At 39.0% G+C, this 25,443-nt stretch overlaps 1 protein-coding gene across 2 annotated transcripts in view; it reads left to right on the top strand.

Moving 5' to 3' along the window:
• Positions 1 to 2,164: 2,164 nt before the first annotated feature.
• Positions 2,165 to 25,443, top strand: part of rbfox3a (RNA binding fox-1 homolog 3a) — a gene marked incomplete at its 3' end in the record, with an annotated part of 283,492 nt that continues 260,213 nt past the window's right edge. For both annotated transcript variants that reach the window (XM_081392968.1, XM_081392967.1), the window contains exon 1: positions 2,165 to 2,348. The remainder of the gene's footprint in view (positions 2,349 to 25,443) is intronic.

Genomic DNA, 25,443 nt, shown 5'->3' with positions numbered 1-25,443 from the left:
GCATTCACTTAGACCATTTTCCAGCATCTTTAGCTATTATGTGAACAATGATTCAGGAGTCGCACGTGCTAGTAAATATGTTCGTCACTCCCAAACATTGTGTGTGAGCGTAGCAAGTGTGAGACATCCTCTGCATCCGCTGTATTTTTTTTCTTCTTTTTTTCTTCTGCAAACATTTTCCAAGCCAATCTCCCTGTGACTTTCCCCTCTCTCCACCCGGGTGGAAGGAGGAGGGGGTTGTTATCCAGGCTGGCAGCCCAGAGCACCCTTTTTGAAGCTGCTCTGAAGAGCATGGTCTAGGTAATCTCTGCTCGGCTGAAAGCCGTTTACAGAGAGAAGCAGACAGAGGAAGAGGTTATACTGGGGAGAGAGGATGCAATGGAGAGTGACGGAGAAAGAGAGAGAGAGAGAGGGAGAGAATGAAAGAAAGAAAGAGAGGCAGGGGATATGAAAGAAGAGCGAGAACAGAGCCCAGGCAGAGGATGATAAGGCCTGGGGGATTTCGTTGCTGTTTTGGGGTCAGATTAGGAATGGGGTCTTGCTTTTGTCACTCGAGGAGAGAAGGAGAGAGAGACACACACATCTGAGAAGCAGACAGAACAGTGTTGCATTGTGGACTCCTGAAATGAGGAGGCAAAGTCCCTCTCTGCGTTTGGTTTTTTTTTTAGTCGGATGTAAATTCATGTTCCAGTTCCCTTTGATCTTTACACAGATTTTATGGTTTAAGGCATACGGATCAGCATTTACCAATTGACAACAAATATTATGTTTTAGTGTGTTTATGTTAACATGCTTTTATGCATTTTTAATGTTAATTAGAATATACAGCAAAAAAGCATGTTTTTTGTTTGTCACCACTAACTGTTTTTGGACTTATTATTTGCACCGTCCGTTCAAATCATTTGTCATCAAATACTCTGTAAACATTATAGTGAGATGTATTTTTAAATTAACAGTCTTAAAATCAGCTTACTCACAGGTCATAATTTTAAGTTCGTTTTGAGCTGGTTGTGACAAAGTTGTTAACTTTGTAATTAGTCATATTAACCAGTTTATTTTGAAATTACTGAATTTTGCCGACAAATATTCTCAGAACAATGGTAAAAATGTGATCATATACCTTTTAGACACTGTTACTTTAGAAAGTAGCTGGCTAATTCAATATTCAATCTCATATTTTGTAATATTCATCCGTTTTATATTTATATAGTTGATTATTGCTAATCCGAATCTCTCGAGACATTGGGCAGCAACAGAGATACCAAAAGGAGAGAGTTGCTTAGTGCAGTGTTGCAATGTTGATCATCAGTTCTCTATCAAAGGCAGTTCAGAGATAAAGTGATCGTATAGAACTGTCGAAACACATACTTACATATTCTAGACAAACACTAGCCTGTAAATTTTACATGTTTACTGTCATTTACTCAACCTCATGTTGTTCCGAAACTAACTATACTGTTTTTTTTGTCCATGGAACATACAAAACGGACTATAAAAGCACCATGAAAGTGGTTCATATGACCTTCCCCATAGATGCCATATTTGATTTGAGGACTGCAGCGGAGGTGAAAAGTCTGATTAAGTTAATATTGACTTCAATTTTGGTCTGTTCGTCACACTAAGCTATTGTACAGCTTCAGAGGACTTGTAATATAGTACACAAATCATATGGATGACTTTTATGGTGCACTTTTTTGCCATTTTCCTGTGGTCACCATGAACATGTCGTTGAATGGAAAAAAATCTATGTGAAGAAAAGTTATTTCTTGTGTTTCACAAAAAGTATAACAGCATAAGTATTTCAAATCGCATGAGGGTGAGTAACAGTGCTGCAATTTAAATTTCTGGGCAAATGATTTCATTAATGCATCCCCGAAAATCATTAAAACTGCAAAAACATGTTGTATTGCCATGCAAATCACAGTGAAGCTCATTATTTGCCTGGTTCTATTGCTACTGTAAACAATTATGCTTAAACTGCAAGGTTAAATAAGGTATCTAGTTCACCCAGTGGTGTCACATGAGTAAGAAAACTCTCCTGTTCGGTTGTCGAACTTTTAAAAGTACAGCATCTTCCCACGTGTCTTTTATTCTCATCACATGTTCCCCTCCCTCTGCTGCCTCCCCATTTCTCTCCTACCGTTCGGCTTCATCCTCGTTCTCCTCTGTGTTTCAGATTCTTTTTGTGTTTTTCTGTATGTGCCGGCTCTTCGTCACCCCTCCCTTTCTCTTAACTGTGCTTTCACAGCTGACTGTTCTCTCTTTCTCTCTCTCTCCCGCTCTTCCACCCGTGCAGGTTCATCGGACAGAGTGACTTGCCACGCTCCGACTGCCCCCTTCTCCCCACAGTGAGTATTGTCATGCTAATTTTACTGATCGGCACCGTGTAGAGAATTTCCGTGGTCGTGGTTTGCTTTTTCCGCGTTCTGCACTTATCTGTTTTGGAGGGGGACAGTCGAATGTGTGATGCATGAGAGGAAAGAAAGGCAAAAATGGAGATGGAATGAGAAGGAGAGAGCAGTTTTGAGAGTTGAGCTTTGTGAGATTGACACATCTTTGGACTGGGGCTGTAAAAGTTGTGCTGTGTCTATGTGGAAACATTGAACACGGATGAAAAGGTGCTTAAAGAGGCTAAACCTAATTTCATATAAAAGCCATTCATCTTTTTATGTTAGTTGACATGGACAGTCACACCTTTCCTGTTGGCCTGTGTGAGTGTTGCATGCAGGTAGAAAGCGCTATAGTTTCTTTTTTTCTTGTCAGACAATTTATGTCAGTGCTGCATGAATTTAATATTCCTTTGACCTTAAAATGCTTCAGCTCATTTGAATTATATCCTTCAATTTATGTAGGAAAAGTCCAAGATTCTATTACAGAGCAAAGCTTGAGGCGGTCACATTTATACACATGCTGTTTTTTTTTTTTGTTTTTTTTTTTTTTTCCTGTTTGAAATGTTCACATACTTTAATATTTTTATAATTTAGTATACCTTGAAATTACAAATCCTGCCCCATGACAAAATACCTTTATCTGCTAACTGGCAATTTAGGACAGCACTTTTTAGACAAGGCCTGCAGGTGATAAACACACGAGGTGGTGAATTAATGCCAATTCAGTTACACAGGCTGAAAGCAAAGGAAACACTGTGACTGATTGGTGTAAATATGCATGAAGAATTGAGGTGAAATTCTTTATGCAGGGTGTTTCATATAGTTGTCTTTGCAACATTATAAAATCATGGACTCATTTATCTTTGTCAACAGTAACGTGTAATGAATGCGAAGACAGCTTTAACATTGGATTAGGTATCATGGACTAATAATGAACAACATTTTATTTTGAATATCTGCTGTTTGCTGTGAGTTTGAATTTTGTATTATTTCCAAATTAACCAGATGTACAGCATTATAGGTTCACGTTAATTTATAAGTATACTAATTCTTTGTTCATTCATGTTCATAATGTCTGATTCATTTACACAACTGTCTGGAATTTTAAACATTCATTAGTATATGTAGAAATAAACACGAATTCAGTATACTAAATGCCATTGCATTAACTCATTTTAACACAGAGAGGCTCTTTGTAAAGTGTTATCTCTTCGCTAAACAGAAATTGAGCTGTCCGAGAAGATATTATGCCCAAAAAAGAAAGTTTGACTGGAAGTGCTGAGCAAGGATAAGACTATCTAACCTCAAGCAGACTGCTGCTATTCCTTAGAAAAAGGAAAGTGTCTTGTATCATAATAAACCTTCAAATAGCGCTATTGATTCAATGCATACAATAAAAAAACAAAGATATATGTGTGAGGCTTTTAATTTATCTTTTGCTTTTCTCTGCAGTCTGAGAGTGTGGCAAGGCTTGCCAATGTCAGCAAACCTAACATTACTTACTCCTCAACAAATTTGTTAGTCATTGCTCAGAGCCGGGCTCTTGCGCATGACTTGGATGGCCATTGAAACGTAGTTTATTGAAGGGGAAGGGACACACTCTGGTCCAAAGCTCAGGCCCGATGACACAGAGGGAGGAAGAGGACTGGAAAGGTGGAATTCTCTCCTCGAGATTCACAGGGCTTTCAAGGAGAATTTGGACGAGAGATGTTCCGCTGGTTAATCTGCACAGACAAAACATTGTTTCCGGAGGCAGTCCTTTGCTAAAAGATCCCCAAGGCTCGGTGATAGCATCGCAGAGGTTTAATCGTGAAACAAACTAGTAACCTACTCTGGTCATGTATTTTGCCTAGAGCTTTTCTGAGAACTGTGGAATCAGACAAAATGCATCCAAGCTTTTCGTGTGTAAAAAGCACACTGAAGCCTAGCTGAGTATCACGGGCTGTTTCAAATCGAATTCCTGCTGTTGGCTGTGAGGTTGAATTTTTGTATTATTGTCAAATGAACCAGATGTATAGTTGGTTGAGTTGCTGCACTCTTTGATCTCCTCTAAGAGTTTTTTTCTTCTTTTTTCTTGACAAAGACAAAAACAAATTTTATACTTGCCTTTGCACTACTCTTTATTTACACTATGCTTGAGAGAGGACATGACATGTTGCAAGTGAATTCAAACTCAAGTCACTGACAAACATGTATGCATTTTTTTTGTTTGGCTTTGATGTGATACAAGCTCTGTTACTTCGGTAGGCAACAAATAAACAGCCTTGGGCTACTGATGAAACGTATCTTTTGTATACAGCACAACTGTAATGCTTGCAAACCTAAAGGCCACAGCTTTGACAATAGCCCTCGCAGATTTTCTTGCTATAGCTTTCACACAATGTGATCATAACAAATGGTTGATTTTTTTTTTCTCACAGCTACATGCAATCTCCTATCCGTGTGTATTCTGCCATATGTGCGAGAAGTCTAAGCACATGCCTCACTGAAATCTTTAGAGAGTGAATCCATGCACCAGTAGCACCCCTCTAGCATCTCGAAAACCCTCATGTTGTGACATTTCTGCTGTGAGACAGTGTAAAGTTCTCTTTTTGAGGCTCTGTCACAGTTTTTGCCCTGTGTAATGTAGTTTTGATACAGAGACTAGATCAAATACTCTGTGATCTTTCACGCTTAAATTATTTAAGGTCCCAAGATTTTTAAATTTAATATCATGCACATCGATATCTAGCCTCTCTGTTTCTGGGGATTAGACTCGCTCCTCAATAAGATATGATGTGGGTCTCATTTTTTACATTGTGTCATGTTGCCGTTTTTCTGCTCATTTGGAATGTGACTACTTGTTTCTTTTCCTTTATTTATTAGGCCTGATGGCTTACCTTTGAGACAGATCGATGCTGTCAGTCACTATAAATGATAACCGCTCCACCAATTATAGATGATTAAGTTAGCCTCCGCCAGTCAGAATGCTCAAATCCCAGGTGTTTGCGAACGGCTTGTCTGCCGGTGCAGAATTTGACTGAATACCTGAAAAGAATTACAAGGGTGGCGTTACTCATCACGCCGACCGAAAAATTAACCGTGCAAGCGTGACAATTCTAGTTTGTCAGATGCACAGCAGAACATATGGAAGTTTCATAAAGTAACATGAAATAAATCTGCAAGACAACATGTCTGTTCCATTTCATTAGATTTTTTCATTTGTATGACAATCTCAACATATGTGATGGGATACAAAATAGATTGGGCTTTTCGCAACACAACAGATGAAAACAACATTTAACCCGGACAGCTTTTGCTCTTTGCTCATTATGATTAAATGCACAGTTAATTTATTTATTATATGAAACTTTTCAAAGAGGACCTATAATGTCTTTTTAAAAAGTCTTGGTTTTGTTTTTGGGGTGTACTAGAATAGGTTTTAACGTTTGAAAATGAAAAAAAAAATAATAATAATAATTTTTCACATATTTTACTTTTTTTTTTATCAGCACTTCTCTTACCAGCCTTTCAGTAACGCTCTGTTTAGTTCCTGTCTCTATGAAGCCCCTCCTTACGAAAAGTGCAATGTACTCTGATTGGTCAGCTGGACCAGTGTGTTGTGATTGGTCAACCACTTCGAGCGTGTTTGGGAAATGTCACGCCCCTTACCATAACCGCAAGTTTCAACACATTACTAACTAACTCATCCAGGCCTCGCCCCTTTTCTTTTTGCCTATCCCTTGTTTGGGAATTATTTAAATGAGGAATATTGTGACATGTTTGTTCCTGGAAGAAAACTTAAGACTTCAATCGAGGCGTTTCAGGGAGTTCAGAAACAGTGCACACTGATATAGAGAATAACATAACATGACAAAAGCTGCAATAGTTGTTTTGGCTAGATTTCTGTGGCTACAAATCAAATCAGTAACCACCATAACAATTTACATAGACTTTATCTTCACAAACATGCAAATATGTAACGCAAACATAGCAGTCAATTAGATGATAATATCCCCGTTTTGTCATTTACTCTTTTCTTTCATATTATCAAGGAAATCCTCTTACGTGCCACTGTTGCAGTGAAGTTGACACTTGTCAGAGCTACAACTGAGTGCCTCTTTGTTCTACCACTTCAGCTGTGTGTGTGTGTTTATGTGTGTGTGTGTGTGTCTCATTAAATGTGGATGGTGAACTTGCTGCAGATTGCCTGGAGATTGCCGCTCTCTCTGTGTAGCAGAGAAGCCCCCATCCATAGATGAGGTGCGATTGACATTTCTCACTGGCCCTCCACGGGGTGTCTGTAAAGATCTTGAACCCATTCAGACTGGCTCTGAAATCAAATCACTGCAACCGCCACTGCCACCGGTCTCAATGGTCACATCAATTATTTAGCACCAACTCAAGTGATCCAGAAGGTTGGGGGAATTTGATTTTGCCAATACCTCTGGCTAGCAGGACCTTTGACTTTGGTCTGTGCAAAAGGGGCGGACAATGATAATGTACCAAAGGTTAGTCACCTTATGCTGATTTGCGTGGAAAATGGCCGTTATTGATGCTTGTTTCTAATGCTGATTCTAATTGTGCCGAAACCATTCTCCTTTGTGTATACTCTAGCGGATCTCCTGTGGATGATGAATTTTCCGAAAGAATGTCCTCGATTCCTCCAGTTGGTAATGTTTTGGAGGTAGCTTGGGGTTATCTGAGCTAATTAAAGTTTGATTTGATCAAAGTACAACTTTTTTTCATCTTGAATTTTAATTAGGCTATGGGTCACTGGTCCCTGGTCCATTGCAAGGACATCTGCAGACTTTCTAACGTAATCTGAGACTCTTTTAAATTCAATTTAAGGGATTTAATAGACAACGATGGCTTTCGGACAGTGCGGGGATAACCATCTCGTCTGCTGGCTTCTCGTCGGGACAAAGGGGGCGGCGGTCTCCTGAGACAATCTCCATGGCCCGCTCCGGGCAATATCACCACGGCGACTCTCGCTCCCTTCGGCCCATTACCGCAGACAATTGAACCTGCTATCAGCGCCACGACAGAGGAAATGTGTTAAACACCGGCAGCCGGAGTCGCCGGCTTATTTGTCCCTCTGCTATCTGTCACTGGCACGAGCTGCAGCAGCATATGCAGAGTGCCTTTTCATAACGATAAAAATCTGCGAGCTGACGCGCAGGACAGATATCTGCAAAAAAAGGATGAATGCGGTGGAAGGAGACCCCTTCTTAATGCCCCCCCTCCCCCCTCCTCTGCTACTCTGAGATGGGACTGAATTCCATGGCAGCAGAATCAATTTGCAGCTTGGGGCCCGTTTGTGGGAGTATTGCTTTTTATTTGATATGATCTTTGCTTTACATTTCCAGAGGTCAGTACAGACACAGAAACAAGGTCAAGCGAGACTTGATCGACAGTTTCTCTGTCTGCGGCGGCGAAACAATTACCCACTTGGGGATGGCGGGGATATTAAACCGTTGGGCTTTAAACATCTGAAAGGAATCTCCTATTGGATTTAAAGCCGTTCCAGATCTGAGCCCCCGTGTCCGTTGATTAATAGCTTTCCTCGTTTCTGCTGCCCCAGGTATTTATGCATGTTCTGATACGGGAGAAGTGAGGGTCAATTTAGGGCCAGGACATCATGCCCGCTCTTTAGAACGCAGGGAGCGGGATGATATATTTGTTGCTTGCCTTAATGGTAGCAACTGGAAGCCTTTCTCTTTATTATCATGGTAATGTAAAAGAATTTGCGATGTCCTTCAGCACAGAACGTGTAGCTCTTATCCTCCGTGACTCTGAAACCCAGTGGCTCGTTTTGATTTCGAAGCCACATTCCGCAGTGGCCCGACCCGATGCAATTACGATTCCAGATCTTTGGTGTGGAAACTTTGATCAAACAGATGCCATGTGAACTCTGTCCATCCATTGATCTGTAGCCCAGTCCACATGGGAAACAGTGCAGGGCGAACAGCCAACGCTATTATGTTTAATATATGCATCAACAATTTGCAACTATTAGATTATACCTCCTGTTTTTTCCCCCTTTAGTAGAAGGTCAATGTATACCCCAGCCCATTTCAAATGGTCCCTAATTATACTAAAGGGAGGCTCCGGAGCCCTTCATTTGTCATTTAGAAGTTGTGAAGGAGGCCCACAACTTTGGCTTGGTCTACATGAATTGGATTGAAGGTTTTCTGATTGAAATAAGAAGTCATAGTGATTGTCCTTTTTATTTAAAAAAAAAACAACTGTGAAAAACATTTTTCAAATGTATTGTGAGATATAATTTTTTTCTAGGTGCATCAATGTTTTGTCACCTTTGGACCAGAAAGTTCAAAACAGACTCATAAAAGTAATAATTTATGATATTCCAGGTAATCCCTTTTATAGACAAAGGCATCCAGCTATTGCCGTTGCTGAATAAAAAGCAGAAACATTTTGACTAATGATGACAATAAACACACGATTGCGACAATATATGGTTTTGTGTGCATTTTCAAGACATATTGTGGTATTTTCATATAAAATGTATGAATTGACATTTATATATTTATATATACATTTATGAATTGAAAATTAATGTAATAATTGAAAAAAACTATAAAAATAGACAGTATTTTCTGCCTTATTTTGTGATAAAAAAAAAGTGTTTTTTACATTGTATAAAATCCATGACGACTTGACGACTTAAATCAGAAGTGGTTATAGTACATAGACCAATCATAAAATTGTCATTAGGAAGATTTAGGAAACCGTATAATAGAATACAAATTATTGGATGTTGTTCAGCAGTGTATTTTGATTGCATGGTGGTTTTAACAAACAGCCATGAAGCCTTCAAGGCCTTAAATCACTAGAGACGTCTGGACACCCGAAAACAAATTAACACCCAAATGCACTTTTACTTAGTTAACACTTCTGTGAATTCCAATATTAGGCAAACAAATCACAGAGTCTGCTCTGGTTCTGCTCATATACCAAGTGGCAGTGAGGAAATATCATCTAATAATGCTGGGGTTTATGTGCATATTTTTAATTTCCTTGTTTACCAAAGACATTGCAGGGGACTTACTGTGGGAGTGTTGTTAACTCTTATTGCAAGCAGCTTCAAGGTTTCACGCAAGAACGCCTTGATACTGCTGTTAATAGCCTGCACAGCTGTGGGGAATGACTAGTGAACCTCTCCAATTTCCCTCTTACCATTATTACATTATTTTAATGTATTTTATTCCATTTAATTATCCATGTTCATTCAGTTAAGAAAAAATAAATAAAAAAAGAATGAAAAGAAAGCACATTCCAAGGTCCTTTAACCTCAAGGAGGCAGAGACCTCCCCAAATAAGCCCTCTCCTTGCGTACATGGCATCCCATTAGCTGCAGACGGAAGTGCCCTGCATGGACTGATGGAGAAATGAGGGTGAGGGATGGCAGACTAGGAGATTTGAATATCTCACCATTAAAATGCACAAAGCTGGAACATGTCTGCAGGGGAGGCTTTGAAATCCCCCCCACCTCCAAGTCTTTTAACTCAATGTGTGCGCTCTGTCAGAGGACCCTGAGGGATCCTGTCTCCGAAAGGGGATGTTGCGTGTTTCTATAGACATCACACACACACATTTTCAAACTCATAAGCACAACAGACCAAAATTTTAAATGTGAAATTGCTTTTTATTTTCCCTTTTTTCTACCTTCCAAGTTGTAACCTTGAAACAGAGGTCGCTTTAAATATGTAACTACTTATGGGTTTGTAGGCACTCTCCTTCAGTATTTGCGTGAGGCAAAGGTGTGCTACGCCAAATTCAAGATCAAGGCTAGTGCATAATATGGCTCATGAAAAGGGATTTCTTCCTTTTCATCTCTGAGACCAATATAAAAGTCATCGGGACATTCCTTAACTTCTTTTTAAAAGCCGTTTTCTAGACAATGGTGGTAAAAAGAATAAAATGAGAGTAAAGCAAGTGCTTTCAAAATAAATTTTAATTACTACTGTTGTTCCTTCTTTTTTCTTCTTTGGTTTTAAAGCTTTTTAAATGTTCAGGTGATGCATGTGTGTGTGCATATATAAGTCAGTAGGATTTATTTTTTATTCTCTTATGCTCACAGAGGCTGCATCAAAAAAAGTCAGTGAAAAATATTATTATAATTTAAAATAGGTCTTTTATGTTCTAAAATTGTAAATTCTGTAATATTTTAAAATGCATTTTTTTCCCTGTTATGGCAAAGCTGAATTTTCAGAAGTGATTACTCCATGTATCATGTCACATGATCCATCAGAAATCATTCTAATATGCTGATTTGCTGCTCAAGAAACATTTCTTATTATTATCAATGTTGAAAAATGCTTAATATTTTGGAAACAGTGACAGCTTGGAAACTTCTTTACAGGATTATTTGATGAATAGACTGCTCAAAAGAACATAATTTTTGTAACAGTGTAAACCTTTACTGTCACTTTTAATTAATTCAATGTGTGCTTGCTGAATAAAAGTATTAATTTCATAAAAAAAATATATATATGTATTTGTGGGATGTGTTTAATGGTATTGAGGACAAATTTCATTGAAGAAAATAATGTACTACTAATAATACTGTAGGATGAATAATGTCATTTGAACCTTATATGTAATGCAAAGGTCTGCATACTGCTCTACAGAAAGGTATTCTTAGTTCTAAAAGGAGTACAAAGTAGAATTCACATTAAAAACCAAAGCTCTGCCGTTATATTCATGCATTTATTTAAACCGAGGGGAGAAATGTCATGATAATGAAAAGATTTCTCAGGAAGGAATCACATCTTTCACCCCTCACAGACAGATGAGGTGCAATATCAGATATAGTAAAACCAGTGGCTAAATGTAATAGTATGACCTCTGGCTGGCAGCGAGACACTCCAGATGGGCCAATTTGAAAGGATCACAATGTCCAACCATATGACTTTATTATAAAATAGCCACCATAAAATGAGAGTGACTCTATCTCTTATTTCACTGAATGACTCTATACAGCAAGGACACACGGCGACGCCTGCACAGATCACTAGCTGGAGCATGTGGCCAAAATTCACTCATGATTTCTTTTGCAAATATTCACTCAATTGGTTTAGTTGCTATTAAAGTTGTTTTGTAGTGTACACCTTTCTCTGGCTGTCAGCAGTGAGATTCAGCCCTTATTTAAGGCTGTTTTCACTCTTGGTTTGATTGCATGATCCAAACTTAAGTTTGTTTCTTTGTCCCTTTTTTATTTTTGCTCTGAACTGCCATAAAATTGCATCCTCAATGCTACTACCACCTTCAGAACAATAGAGTGGTGCAGGGATGACGTCAAAACCCCGAAGACTAATTCACCCCTGGTTCCTTTGAGATTTTCTTATGGGGTTTTATAATGGGGTTTTTCAATGTATGAGTAAAACAAAGCCTATGGTGAACTTAACTTGACGATACTTTGACGTTTTGTTCTACAGCATAAATTACAAAAATGTGAATTTTTTTAAGCAGATTTTTTTATTGTTAAAAACATGTTTGAAACCTTAATGTGTGCAGTTTACGATGTAGAACAAAACGTCAAGTTATGTTTACCACAGGCCTTATTTGACTTATTTTACCTTATTTTAAAATCTCGAAGGGAACCAGCAGAGAATTAGTCTCCTGGGTTTTGACGTCATCCCTGCACCACTCTATTGGCAGCTGTTTGCCACTGTAACTGAGTAACTGTATACTGTTACAGTTCGTATTAAAAGCCCCATTTAATTTCATCTAATATGCTCTATAGAATGAGAACGCTGAATAAGCAACATTTTTTTAAGATATCTGATGTCAATTGCATCAACTTTTTTGTTCCCTTAAATTTTAAATACAAATAAAATTGTGTCTTGCCCCGCAGAATTAAAGAGTGCAGAAACATAACTCCACAGCAGCCTTTGATGTGAAACAGTCCTCTCCGTCTCTTAACTGAAGAGGATTTTGGCAACAATTCCCTTTGATAGAATATACCTGGGCGTTTCTTAGTCAGAGAGTGTGTGGGCTTTTGATGTTGTGATCTTTTCTGTAAAGTTTTTGTTGTTGCTTCAGGGACGAAAGTCTGTTCTGCTCTAGAAGTTTGTGGTGGGACGAAAATTAGTCAGCTGAGCGGTGGAGAGATTGATGTGTTTTATGTCTTCAGGAAGGGTGGATGGACCTCATTGCATTCAAGAGGGTTTATAATATGTCTCGTATGTTGCATGCTGTGCGGTATGACAAGTTGTTAGGCATAGTTCCTTGTGCTATTGCTATACTTTGAAAAGTTTAAAGTGATGTGGCATCAGTCTAAAGTCAAACTAATAAAAACAAATTGGAAGAACTAAACAATTGGCAAGACCAAAACTTTGCTCAAAGTTGGCCGGGAGTCTGCAATTCTGCACTATTCTGTTCAAAGTATTTTGATCCTGTTGCTCTTCCTAAACAAAGACTGTTAGTCTTACAAGCCCAGATTTTGCCTTTCGGCATTTCAGTTGTCGAACTCCAAACAATGTACTAAACAACAGTAAATGATGAGGACTGAGAGATGTTAGTCTCTTTGAATAACATATTGTTTACACATAACATATATAACACATATAACACACATACATATATATATATATATATATATATATACACACACACACACACATACACTCACCTAAAGGATTATTAGGAACACCTGTTCAAGTTCTCATTAATGCAATTATCTAATCAACCAATCACATGGCAGTTGCTTCAATGCATTTAGGGGTGTGGTCCTGGTCAAGACAATCTCCTGAACTCCAAACTGAATGTCAGAATGGGAAAGAAAGGTGATTTAAGCAATTTTGAGCGTGGCATGATTGTTGGTGCCAGACGGGCCGGTCTGAGTATTTCACAATCTGCTCAGTTACTGAGATTTTCAAGCACAACCATTTCTAGGGTTTACAAATGGTGTGAAAAGGGAAAAACATCCAGTATGCGGCAGTCCTGTTGGCGAAAATGCCTTGTTGATGCTAGAGGTCAGAGGAGAATGGGCCGACTGATTCAAGCTGATAGAAGAGCAACTTTGACTGAAATAACCACTCGTTACAACCGAGGTATGCAGCAAAGCATTTGTGAAGCCACAACACGCACAACCTTGAGGCGGATGGGCTACAACATCAGAAGACCCCACCGGGTACCACTCATTTCCACTACAAATAGGAAAAAGAGGCTACAATTTGGACGAGCTCACCAAAATTGGACAGTTGAAGACTGGAAAAATGTTGCCTGGTCTGATGAGTCTCGATTTCTGTTGAGACATTTAGATGGTAGAGTCAGAATTTGGCGTAAACAGAATGAGAACATGGATCCATCATGCCTTGTTACCACTGTGCAGGCTGGTGGTGGTGGTGTAATGGTGTGGGGGATGTTTTCTTGGCACACTTTAGCCCCCTTAGTGCCAATTGGGCATCGTTTAAATGCCACGGCCTACCTGAGCATTGTTTCTGACCATGTCCATCCCTTTATGACCACCATGTACCCATCCTCCGATGGCTACTTCCAGCAGGATAATGCACCATGTCACAAAGCTCGAATCATTTCAAATTGGTTTCTTGAACATGACAATGAGTTCACTGTACTAAAATGGCCCCCACAGTCACCAGATCTCAACCCAATAGAGCATCTTTGGGATGTGGTGGAACGGGAGCTTCGTGCCCTGGATGTGCATCCCACAAATCTCCATCAACTGCAAGATGCTATCCTATCAATATGGGCCAACATTTCTAAAGAATGCTTTCAGCACCTTGTTGAATCAATGCCACGTAGAATTAAGGCAGTTCTGAAGGCGAAAGGGGGTCAAACACAGTATTAGTATGGTGTTCCTAATAATCCTTTAGGTGAGTGTATAATAACATATGTATAATTTTTTTTGTATATTTGCTTAAAAATACGATAAATATCCAGCTAGAGGAGCACTCCCACTGATTGTTTTCCACTTCGAGCATTGCATCTAGCAGAAATGTAACCAAATTTCCTGGTAAGAACTAAACAAGAAACTTTTTTTATGAAATTACAAATTGAGATATGTCAAATTTCAATGCTATCCTTATTCTCTGCCCAAAAACGATTCCGAACAGTATGAGCAATGAGTTGTACTTCATATTCCATTATATCAAGTAGTCAGGGAAATTTGCGTGTGCCACGTGAATAAAAGCCCCGACTCATTCAGTTCATTTTCTTCACAATAGTATAAAGGCCATATACGTGTGATGTGGGAAATGTGCTTGATTGTGTAGAGAAACACAGAGTGGTGTAAAAAGCTGAAGTAGTTCAGATGCTGTATTTTAATGTCTCTTTGTGATTGTGCGTTGATAAGAGCTGACAGATCTTTTTCCTAAGCGCAGGCAGGCTGATGACAGTAGACTATTCACAGCGAGGCACTGATCACTCTACGGCAGCTCTCTTTCTCTCTCTATTCGCTGCATGAAAGAGGGTTTCGACGGCGGCATACCTTTTGTGTCATTTCATGGGCTGTGTTTTTTCATCAAGCGGAGCTGTGAGTAACTTGTAAAGCAGCTCAGCCGTGTGTCTGTCATGCCTTGCACTTCATTTCGCACTCTTTTTTTTTCTTAGTACGGAGGGAAGGTCTTTTCACTTTAAAATAGGGGAAACTTTTAAATGAGGCACTTATACAATAAAGGGTTTTCTACAACTCTTACAGCAGTGGCCAACCCCTCCTTTTCTTTACCAGCTTGTTTCATCTCAGTAAGAGTACATCCTTTCATTTTGGTTGGATATTTGTCAGAGACTCTGCAGACTGCATAAGTAACGGGAATTAATGTTTGAGGGACACCCGCGCCGATGGTCTATAATAAGAGGCCTCGCTGAGCCAAGGGTTTCCAAGGATATGAGCTCTTTAAACAAGCTCTCACTGTACTGTGAGATTACTTAGTTAAATAATATCAGCAGGCCCATCCATCTTTGCACATTGTATCACTTAAACTACAATATCTGACCTTCAGCACCAACTTGTAATTGAACTCTCTGCAGAGTCGCTCTGTGGAGTTTGACTTATGCTGGCTTTGCTGGAACACATCTCAGCATGACTACATTATCATGTCCTCTCTTCATCTCTCGATTCTTCTCTTCACCTTTCCCTTATCTCCTCTCCTCCTACAGAAAAGAAAAATCACAGATGAGATCTTAATTGTTTCTCTTAGGCAGTAATGAGATTAAATGGAAAGCAACTGCAGACTTTTTTTCTGAAATCTTTTGCACTTGATAAAAAAAGATGCTGGTATTCTCACATACATCTCCACTACTTTCAGATGAAAATGACCTGAAACATTTTTGATAGAATTCTTCCAGGAATAAATTATCCACATTGATTTCAGAATGCTGTTTGATGACAATTTTCTCATTTAAACCTGTTTTTATTCCTGCTTAGGCATTTTAGGAGAAACATCTGAGGAAAAAGTTGATACTTCTGTGAAACATAGCTGAGACCTCCATGAAGTTTCCTGAGAAATGGACAACCCCCAGTAATTTCACATGTGTCTCTTCTAGAGTTTCAGAAGAAAACTACACTCAGATTTGCCAAGATACAAGTTTGCCATCAAAAAGTCAGGTCTCATTTTGACCTCAAACATTTCTTATCAAATACTTCCATGGCCAAATTATTCACTTTAATTGTTGCAGCTTTTTTATGTCAATAGTTATCATTTGTGTCTGTATTCTCGTTAGATATTTAGGAGTATTTCATGAACTCTCCTCTTTTGTCTACTGAGAGTTTGGTAAGGTGTTTCATTAGTGAACAATCAGTATGTTGTTAAACAACAGTACAGTCCATTGAACGCCCACTGTGTGACATTTCTTCTTAGGAGAACATCTGAGAAATGAGAAATCTCCATAATTATGAAAGAGTAACCTCTGAGCTATAAACATTTCCTCTCCTCTCCCATTCACCTCTCCTTCTTTCTTGTCCCTCTCCTCCTTTCTCTTTCCTTATCCATATGGCTCTTTTTGCCAACAGCATGTATTCTATTTTAAGAGTGTGCTGAGATACGGTGCCGTACCATTTAAAGAGTGGGCTTTATCATGTTTGTGAAGTTTGCTGGAGTCTAAACAGGAGCTGGTTATACACCAGAGACTTGCGAGCACTCATTTTCCCTTTTGAGCTGACTCCAGTAAATCATTTGACACCATGTATTAAAAAGAGATGCGTGCATCAAATCTGAATCTGCCACAACAAAAGCTCCTGTTGCTTTCCAGAGAGATCCGGCAGCTCTGGTGTTGGTGTGTGAAGGCAGGTTACGGGAATTCCTCAGGGCATGGTGTGAATGGAGGCTGGGAAAAAGATTCAGCCCATCCCTGTAGGATAATTGCTCCTCTCCCAGATGAGCTGTGCTGAATTGCCCTGTACACCGTGTTGGAGGCAGCTGTAATTCTGTCTGAAATTTCACATTTTGCTCAGAGTCCTGCTGTGGGTGCAGATCTCCTGCTGGGTACTCGACTGAACCTTCCGCGAGACTAAAACTCAGTCCCTCGCTCGTTTCTGATGGCTTATGGCTGGGGGCGATTCTAGGATTTCAGCCTTAGGGGGCTCAGCCCCTTACCTGAATGTGAGATGTTGTGGCTCAGAGGAATGTTTCTTGCGACAGTTCACAAGTTCAAATCTTGTTTGACTCATTTTTAATGGACCAATTAAAATAGCATCTGGTTTTCAGTAGATGCAAATGTGTAGCAGAGATGTATTTGCTACAGGGGCAGTGCCCTTGCTGCACTAGAGAACATTACCAATTTCACCTATGCCATTGACTAGACGGTGGGATGATACTTAATGTAACAAACTAACTTTCTTAATGATGGTAAAGGGGAAGATTCATAATAAAATAACACCAGAGAGCTACTGCAGACAATATTTTCAGTAAATGTGAGAGATGACATTATACTCTTTAATATATATGTAATTATGTATTTATGTATGTATATGTGTATATATAATCCACCATTCAACCACATCCCGAAGGTGCTTTATTGGATTGAGATCTGGTGACTGTGGAGAACATTTGAGTATAGCGAACTCATTGTCATGTTCAAGAAACCTGGGCTGCATTTCTCAAAAGCATTGTGAGCTAAGTTGATCATAGAGACCATCTACAATGAATCAATGATCTAGTTAGGCGTACAATGCTTTTGAGAATTCAGCCCAGTTTGAGATGATTTGAGCTTTGTGACATGGTGCATTATCCAGCTGGAAGTAGCCATTGGAAGTACACTGTGGTCATAAAGAGATGGACATGGACAGCAACAATACTGGACAGGTAGACTGTGGTGTTTATTCTCAATTGCTCTCAATGCTCAATTGATACGAGGCCCAAAGTGTGCCAAGAAAAATCCTACACACCACCACCAGCCTGATCCGTTGATACAAGGCAGGATGGATCCATGCTTTCATGTTTACTCCAAATTCTAACCCTACCATCTGAATGTCGCAGCAGAAATCGACATTCATCAGATAACTTCCAATTTTGGTGAGCCTGTGCGAATTGTAGCCTCAGTTTCCTGTTCTTACTGTAGGTGACGGGATGCCACCCAGTGTCTTCTGCTGCTGTAGCCAGAGATGTTCTTCTGCATACCTCGGGTGTAACAAGTGGTTATTTTTAGTTACTGTTGCCTTTCTATCAGTTCAAACCAGTCTGGCCATTCTCTGACCTCTGGCACCAAGAAGGCAGAACTGCCGCTCACTGGATATTTTCTTTTTCAGACCATTCTCTGGAAACTCTAGAGATGGTTGTGCAAGAAAATCCCAGTAGATCAGCAGTTTCTGAAAAACTCAGCCCAACCCTTCACGTTCAAAGTCACTTAAATTACTTTTCTTCCCCATTCTAATGCTCAGTTTGAACTCCAGAAGATTGTCTTAACCATGTCTACATGCCTAAGTGTATTGCGTTTCTGCCATGTGATTGGCTGATTAGATATTTGCTTTAACGAGCAGTTGAACTGGTTTACATAATAAAGTGGTCGGTGAGTGTAAAAACACACACACACACACACACACACACACAGAGAGAGAGAGAGAGAGAGAGAGAGAGAGAGAGAGAGAGAGAGAGACATACAGCATACTCAAACACTTTGACAAACGTATTGTTGACTGTAGACCAGTGGTTTTCTTTATATTCAAGTAATATATTGACATTGTGTAAAGTTGAATTCTCTTCATTTATGAGCTTTTCTTATCGTGTATTGATTAATTTGATTATTTAATCAGCATATCATGCAGTTTGATTCATTTGTAATCACTTCATAGCCCTTTGTTGAAACAGAAACAAGCTAATGATTAAATACTTCCAAAACAATTCAGAAGTTGACTAGCTCAATTTAGGTCTGTCTTTTTACAAATCATGTTATTCGCCTCTTTTCATGCACTCTTTATATCGCATCGACTCTAAGTTCATACCTGCACATGCATGATTATGGCTTTAGGGCTGTACTGCATGTGTAATATCCATCTCCCTTCAAACAATATAAGAGCTCAACTATTATTCATTGAAGTTATGACCTACTGAAACTCCTATGAGATTGGGCCGAGCATGTTATGCTGTTAAAGGAAATTCAAAATACTTTGTTGTTTCTCACTTCTGTTTCCCAACTGACATTTAAAATGGACTTTTTGATTGAGTGTGGTGTTTTAACTTGAAGGTTTAAGTGTTTGCTAACATATCCTGCAGCGTCAACACTAGCATCCCTGGCTTAGTCTCATTAGCATAGTGAAGCATTGCCTAGAGAGGGTGGTGCTTCTGCCAGCGCTGTGCAGTGAATTGTATTTGCCCTTTTGGTAGATGCAAAGGGGGGAAACCCAATCTCAATTCCACACATGAGTCATGAATTCAGCCGTGATGTGTGAATATGGCTCACGTTCAGGGCATGGCTGGAACTGAATCTAATTGGATGCAATTGACTTTGAATGCCGATAAAACACTTGATTAACAGTGCTACAACAGGCCTCGTCATTAGCACCAATTGGTAATGTCTGGCCTTCTGTGTCCGGCCAGCTAACAGAGCTGTAAGCGAAAAGGACATGACATTGGGAGACAAAACAGGCTGTTTTTGGGCCAAAATGAAAGTTGGACAAGATTCATTTGCCCTTATTATCTCCCTTTAAAACTGGCTTGTATTTGAAACACTTTCTGGTCCCTTCAAAGGGAGGGCTCGTTCTATTTTTGTGGTGCATTGAGTGGAGGCGATGGTGAAACTGCCTAAAAAAGTAAGGAGGTAGCCAGGGAATGTTGGGAACCATTCTTTCTTGTTGTGCCCTTTGAGTGAAGCTTACAAAAAATTGAAAAATAGTTTACTAATTTAACTGAGAAACTTGTCTTTTTCATTTTTTATGAACTTAGCTTTTAGCTGGGTTGAAGTGCCTGTGGCTCTCATTACCTCGCTAGTATAGAACTGCTGCTCATATAGTACTCCTCCTCAAGATACATCGTTCTTATCATATCATAAGAGAAAACTGTGAAATTAAAACTCTTTGAATGGGGCAGTACTAGTTTTGACAGAAAGAATAGAGTTCAGGCACAGATTTTGAATATCTCTTATGAAACAAATTGTATATAATCCAGCTAGATGCAATTTACAACTTTAGGATGTTAAGTAAAATATTTAATGCAGAAAAAAAATATAAAAAACTCCAACACAAAATGATTGGCACATGTTCTGTTGACTGAAAATTTAGGACTATTATTTTTTTTTAATAAATACATTATTTATTTATTTATTTATTTATTTATTTATTTATTTATTGATGCATTTATTTAAACATTTACTTGTGCATTCATTTATGAATTTTGTTAATATTAATAATAATAATAATAATAATTACTATTATTAAATTATTTTAACCAACGGTGATCTTTTATATTGGTTTTAGTCACTTTATTTATTTATAAAATAAATTATTGCAAATAAATTATATAAAAAAAAATGATGTAATTTGATGAATAACATTATGTGTACCGCTTTCTTTCCGCTTGCAAATATTGTAAACTGACTTACATTTTTGGAGTCTTTTTCTTTTTTAATTATTTTTTTTGCACTGAATGAATGACATTGACTTAATTTAGATACATACAGCATAGTGCAATAGCAGCATCTGTTTAAACTGAATGTGTGAATTCGCCCCTGACTCTTTTCTGTAGACTTTCTCAGGCACACACCCCTCTGAAGACGACTCATTGAAATGAGTGGGAGTGTTCGTCCTGTGTGGAGGACATTGCAGCTCTTCTGATAACCACCTTCCCTTGTGCTCTCCTATTATCCGCCACGTCTTCCCATGATTCTCAGCAGCCAGCCTACACACACTCCCACATCCTCACACACAGAGACACCTACACTACCAGGCACCTACAACCGCTCTCCCTCTTTTACTGTGGCTCTGCATTGATGTTCAGACGCTCCTCAGAACTCTCCTATCTGCTCTGCTCCCCGTGTCTCCGACTCCAGGAGGAATGAGGTTGGAGATGAGGAGAGCGTGAAGGTGTGATGGGATTCAAATCTCCCCACTTCACAGACCCAGACACAACTGATATATGATGGCTGGTACTCCTTTGGTTCCACAAAGGATAAAGAAGTAAATAACAGAAAACAACAGCAAAAAAAACCAAAACAAAAAACAAGAGAAAACAAAGTATAAAAGTACTTTTGCATCCTGCTCTAACCTCTGATCTTGTGTTTTTTATTATTTTTTTAGTTTCGTACCTCAATTTAGAGACCCGTCTTATGTCTGACATATTGACAACTAATGATTCAAGAATGATGAGATGATTGCAATGATCAAAACAATGTTTCTCATTGCATGTTATATATTTCAGATTTTTTGTTTTGTGTAATAATATATTTTAGGCTTATATATTTAATTGAATTTAATATTAGTGAATATGGACAATATATAATTATACAGTATAAAATATTTTTTTTCATTTACTTTAATAAATGTACAGTATCATATTCCTTTTGATATTTTAAAATACATTTATTAGTGGTATTAAGTATTCATATTTTATGTGCATCAAAAAACATAACGTAGAAGTAATAAGCAGTGATGCGCGGGTCAATGTATAAACAACCCGCACCCGACTGACGTTTTCAACTAACCCGCCCGCAACTTCCTGACCCGCATTTTTTAAAAGTAGTAAATGCTCATCGTAGCGTCGTTGGGCCGTAGACGTAGGAACTAGGGGTGCGGGGGGGTGGTGGTCTCGGTGGTTCTTTTTCTGAATGCTGTATGATATAGCCTAGTGTTATGTAATAAAGGCTTGATTTATTCATTTATTTTGTTTCATTTTCTTTACAATTAAGATGCTACATGTGTTTATCCAGTCTAATCGAAGTGTGCCTCTCTCCCCCGACTCTTCCAACAAAAATCCCGCCCCCTCTCAGAAAATACATAAAAGTGACATTACTGAGCTATATATGTTTAAAAGTAGCCTATTAAAATGGTACAATGGCATTGCTCAGTTCAACGTGTTGGGAAATCGGGCATTTTGTCCCGCGTCAGCATTTATTCAAAAGTCGAAGAGTACATTCAAAAGGTATAAGGATTTCCCACTTGTATTAGGCTTAGGCAATTTCGCCAGTACCTGCAGACTGAGCTTGTGCGTTATCTTCGCGCCAGCCAAACAATTTCATCGAAAATTGTGTAGGCCTAGTACTATATAAATTACAAAGGTTTAATTGGCATCTTTATTTCAAACGACCCGACCGACCGCTACCCGAATATCATTAAAAATATTTTTGGATGACTCGTAACCGCGGGTAACCATGGGTGACCGCAGGCACCCGCTCATTTTGGATCAACCCGCGCATCACTGGTAATAAGCTAATTTTTACCCTGCCCGCCATTACACTTGTGGAATTCTTTTGTAAACTGTCCATGTTGAAAAATATCTTGGTTGTGGCAAATAAAGTTTAAGTACGGAGTTAATAGTCATAGTTATATTTATAGTTATAGTTGACGAAGGATAACTTAGTGTTTTGTGTAAACGGAAATATGAATGTATGAACCATCGTTTGTCGCACTGTCGTTCTTATAGGCTATTCACCGTTCATCCTATTCGATAAAGTGAAAAACATATACGTTGTCATTTGCAGTGTCGGGTTTTAAATAAAATGAAACGTATTGTAATGTCTTACTGATGACAAAACAGATGTCGTACACTGAAGCTTTTATTCATGATTACAGCGAAATAGCTTAGATCAAAACAATAACTGAAGCAGCGTGCTTTCTTCTGTATCCGATAATTCAGCGCATTAACCCCATAAATGCTGAAGCAAAGGAAACAACAGCAAATTACAACTATTCACAGTTTGACTGCGGCGCTACAGTGTAAATACTCAGTACATATCAATCTATCTGTAGCAGACAAAGCAATAGTGACACATGGTAAAAACATTGTTACTCACACTCGAGTGTTGCGACATTACTGTCGGATCCAATATAGTCAGCACTGCATTATCTTTTAATTTCAGTCTCTCTGAAAAGCCTGCACCGAACTGTGTCTGGTTTAAAAATTAATCTGCTGTAAAATTAAGCGAGCGAACGAACAGTGTCTTTCTGGAACTTTGTTAAAAGTAAAGTTCATCCACACTTTCTTAATATTTTGATCACAAGGAAGGCAAAGGCTGTGTTTTCCCACAACCTGACACTTCAAAACGTCTTGTAATCCTCAGATCATCTCAGGTATCTGCTGGAGTATTCCTGTGTTTGCGTTTGTGAATGTAATAAGATTCAATATGATACTGATAGAATCTGCATCCCTAAAATATTGGCCAGTTTTTGTTACCGAAAACATTTGTGTAGCAGCTCTACATTGGCATTCAGGGCAGGGCTATACACATGGCGATTTGCTTAAGAGCTCGCTATGAGAGAACATTCCGACCTCTCTTGGTTCACGCTTCTTTCCCAGGAAATCCTCACTTCATATTCACTCTGTCGATCAGAGGTGTGATCTGCTGGCCGTTGCTGGATTTAGGGGGTTGCAGTGGACCCTTCCCCGTGGCCCACAGGACCAGAGGCGAACCCTCCCTTCCACACAGAAGGAGGGATGAAGACAAAGCCGTCCAGGGTTACTCCTCACAAGCATGAAAGAGTAGAAGACATAGCCTTGGGCATTGTGCATGTTAATGCGCTAGTTTGCTTTTCCATGCTGAGGCTCGCTCCTCTGGCCTGTGAAGTTACAGCTTCACACCATCATTACAGGATTTAGCCTCGCTGCATTGCAATGCTCACAAACTCTTAACATCTCTCGCCTTTCTCTTTTCTTACATTTTCTTCTCGCTCTTTGACCTTTGCCTGATACTTTTCTGTTGGCAGAGCTTCTTCTCAATTTTTCACAATTTGACTTTGATTCATTTCAGTGCTTTAGGAGAGGTTATTTCAGCAGGGAAATCGGCAACTTATTCACTAGCCACCTGCAATTCAGCTTAACCATGAAATGGCATCATGAGCGCTGTGATTCTTTTCAGCACAAACCCGCATCATTTTAGACTTATTATAGTTAGCGGCTTATTCTCAAAACTTAAATGTCGCAGTTTATAGCCTGTGGAAAGCAGGCCTGTAAACATAATTTCATTTAAAAGAGACATTTGTGTACGTTTTCAATTGATCGAGGCAGAAATAATGAATTTAATGAAGGTCAAATGATGGTGAAGAGCATTTTAACTGCAAAATATTCAGATGTCTATCCAGACAGCCCCATAGTCTGATTCACAAACGTGTAACTCTTAAGGCCACTGCACTGACAGACGCTGACCATGCCGACAGTCGCCAGATTACAGCGCGTCACATTTCTCAGCGGTGAAAACAAGCTCCGACAGAACTAGATCTATGGATCAAAAACATACAGCACCACAAGTATAGTCCGAATCACAAACAAATGACACATTTATTATTGTATTTTTTATGAATCGGTCAAGAATAACCACAAACTCATCTGTTCAATAATAGTAATTGTGTATTTTGGGACCTGTATCATTTACAACAGTAGCTGAGAGATAATTTCTTGCATACGTAAGCAATAAATGGGCATTACAACAATGTATACTTAAACTACCGGTCAAAAGTTTATTATTCAAAATAACTAATTAAGATTTTTTGCAGTGTTTCTGAAAGAAGTGTCTTCATCTCACCAAGGCTGCATTTATTAGTCACATTCTAATATGTTGGTTTGGTATACTTAAATATTATCAGTTATTACTGGTGCTAAGATATTAATAATATATATTTTTTTTATTATTAACAATATTGAAAACTGATATTTTTGCAATATTTTTGTGGCAACTGTGATAACTTTTTTGTCAGGATTCCTTTATGAACAGATTTTTTTTTATTTTTTTAATCAGCATGATTTCTGAAGGATCATGTGACACTGAAGACTGGAGTAATGATGCTGAAAATGTTTATTAAAATTTCACAATATTACTGTTTTTACTGTATTTTCCGTCAAATAAATACAGCCTTGGGAAGCATAATAGACTTCTTTCAATCAAATCTTTTTTTTAATGGATTTTGTTGGAATCATATCTAATCAGAATCTAATCAAAAGGGAGATTACGTGAATTAACATTTGTAGGGTTTTTCTTGGCGAATTCCCCTTGTTTCGCAAGAGGTGAATGGTGGTCTGGAGACACTATGAACACTAAGCATTATCTGATGGTTTCATGTGCTGAGTGTTTCCTCGCTCTCTCCATTTAGCCAGATTCCTCTTTCCTCTGATCCAGTCACTAGACACCAGAAGCCACAGTGAGGAAGCCAGCTTGTCCCTTTGAGAGCTAGCGGTGGTCTGGGCATCCAGGAGCTGAGGGGGCTTCATGCACAGATGGCTGGCCCGAGGCCGGACAGGTGGGTGCTTTCTGGGCATTCTGCTGCGGGTTGACCAGGCAGTCTGGGCCCGGGGCAGTGAGGCATGCCAGCTGTTTTCTTGGTGCATACCCTGTGCTCGTCAAGACTTCTCTGCTGCTCCTACAGAACCACAGCATGGCATCATTGTGTCTCAGATTCCAACTGCAACAAAGACTCAAATCGGGGTTTTAGATAACAAACAGGGCATCTTGA

The sequence above is a fragment of the Scardinius erythrophthalmus genome (assembly GCF_964197995.2).
Source record: "Scardinius erythrophthalmus genome assembly, chromosome: 18".
In the NCBI taxonomy this organism is placed as follows: Eukaryota; Metazoa; Chordata; class Actinopteri; order Cypriniformes; family Leuciscidae; genus Scardinius; species Scardinius erythrophthalmus.
This window is presented reverse-complemented; position numbering and strand designations above follow the sequence as displayed.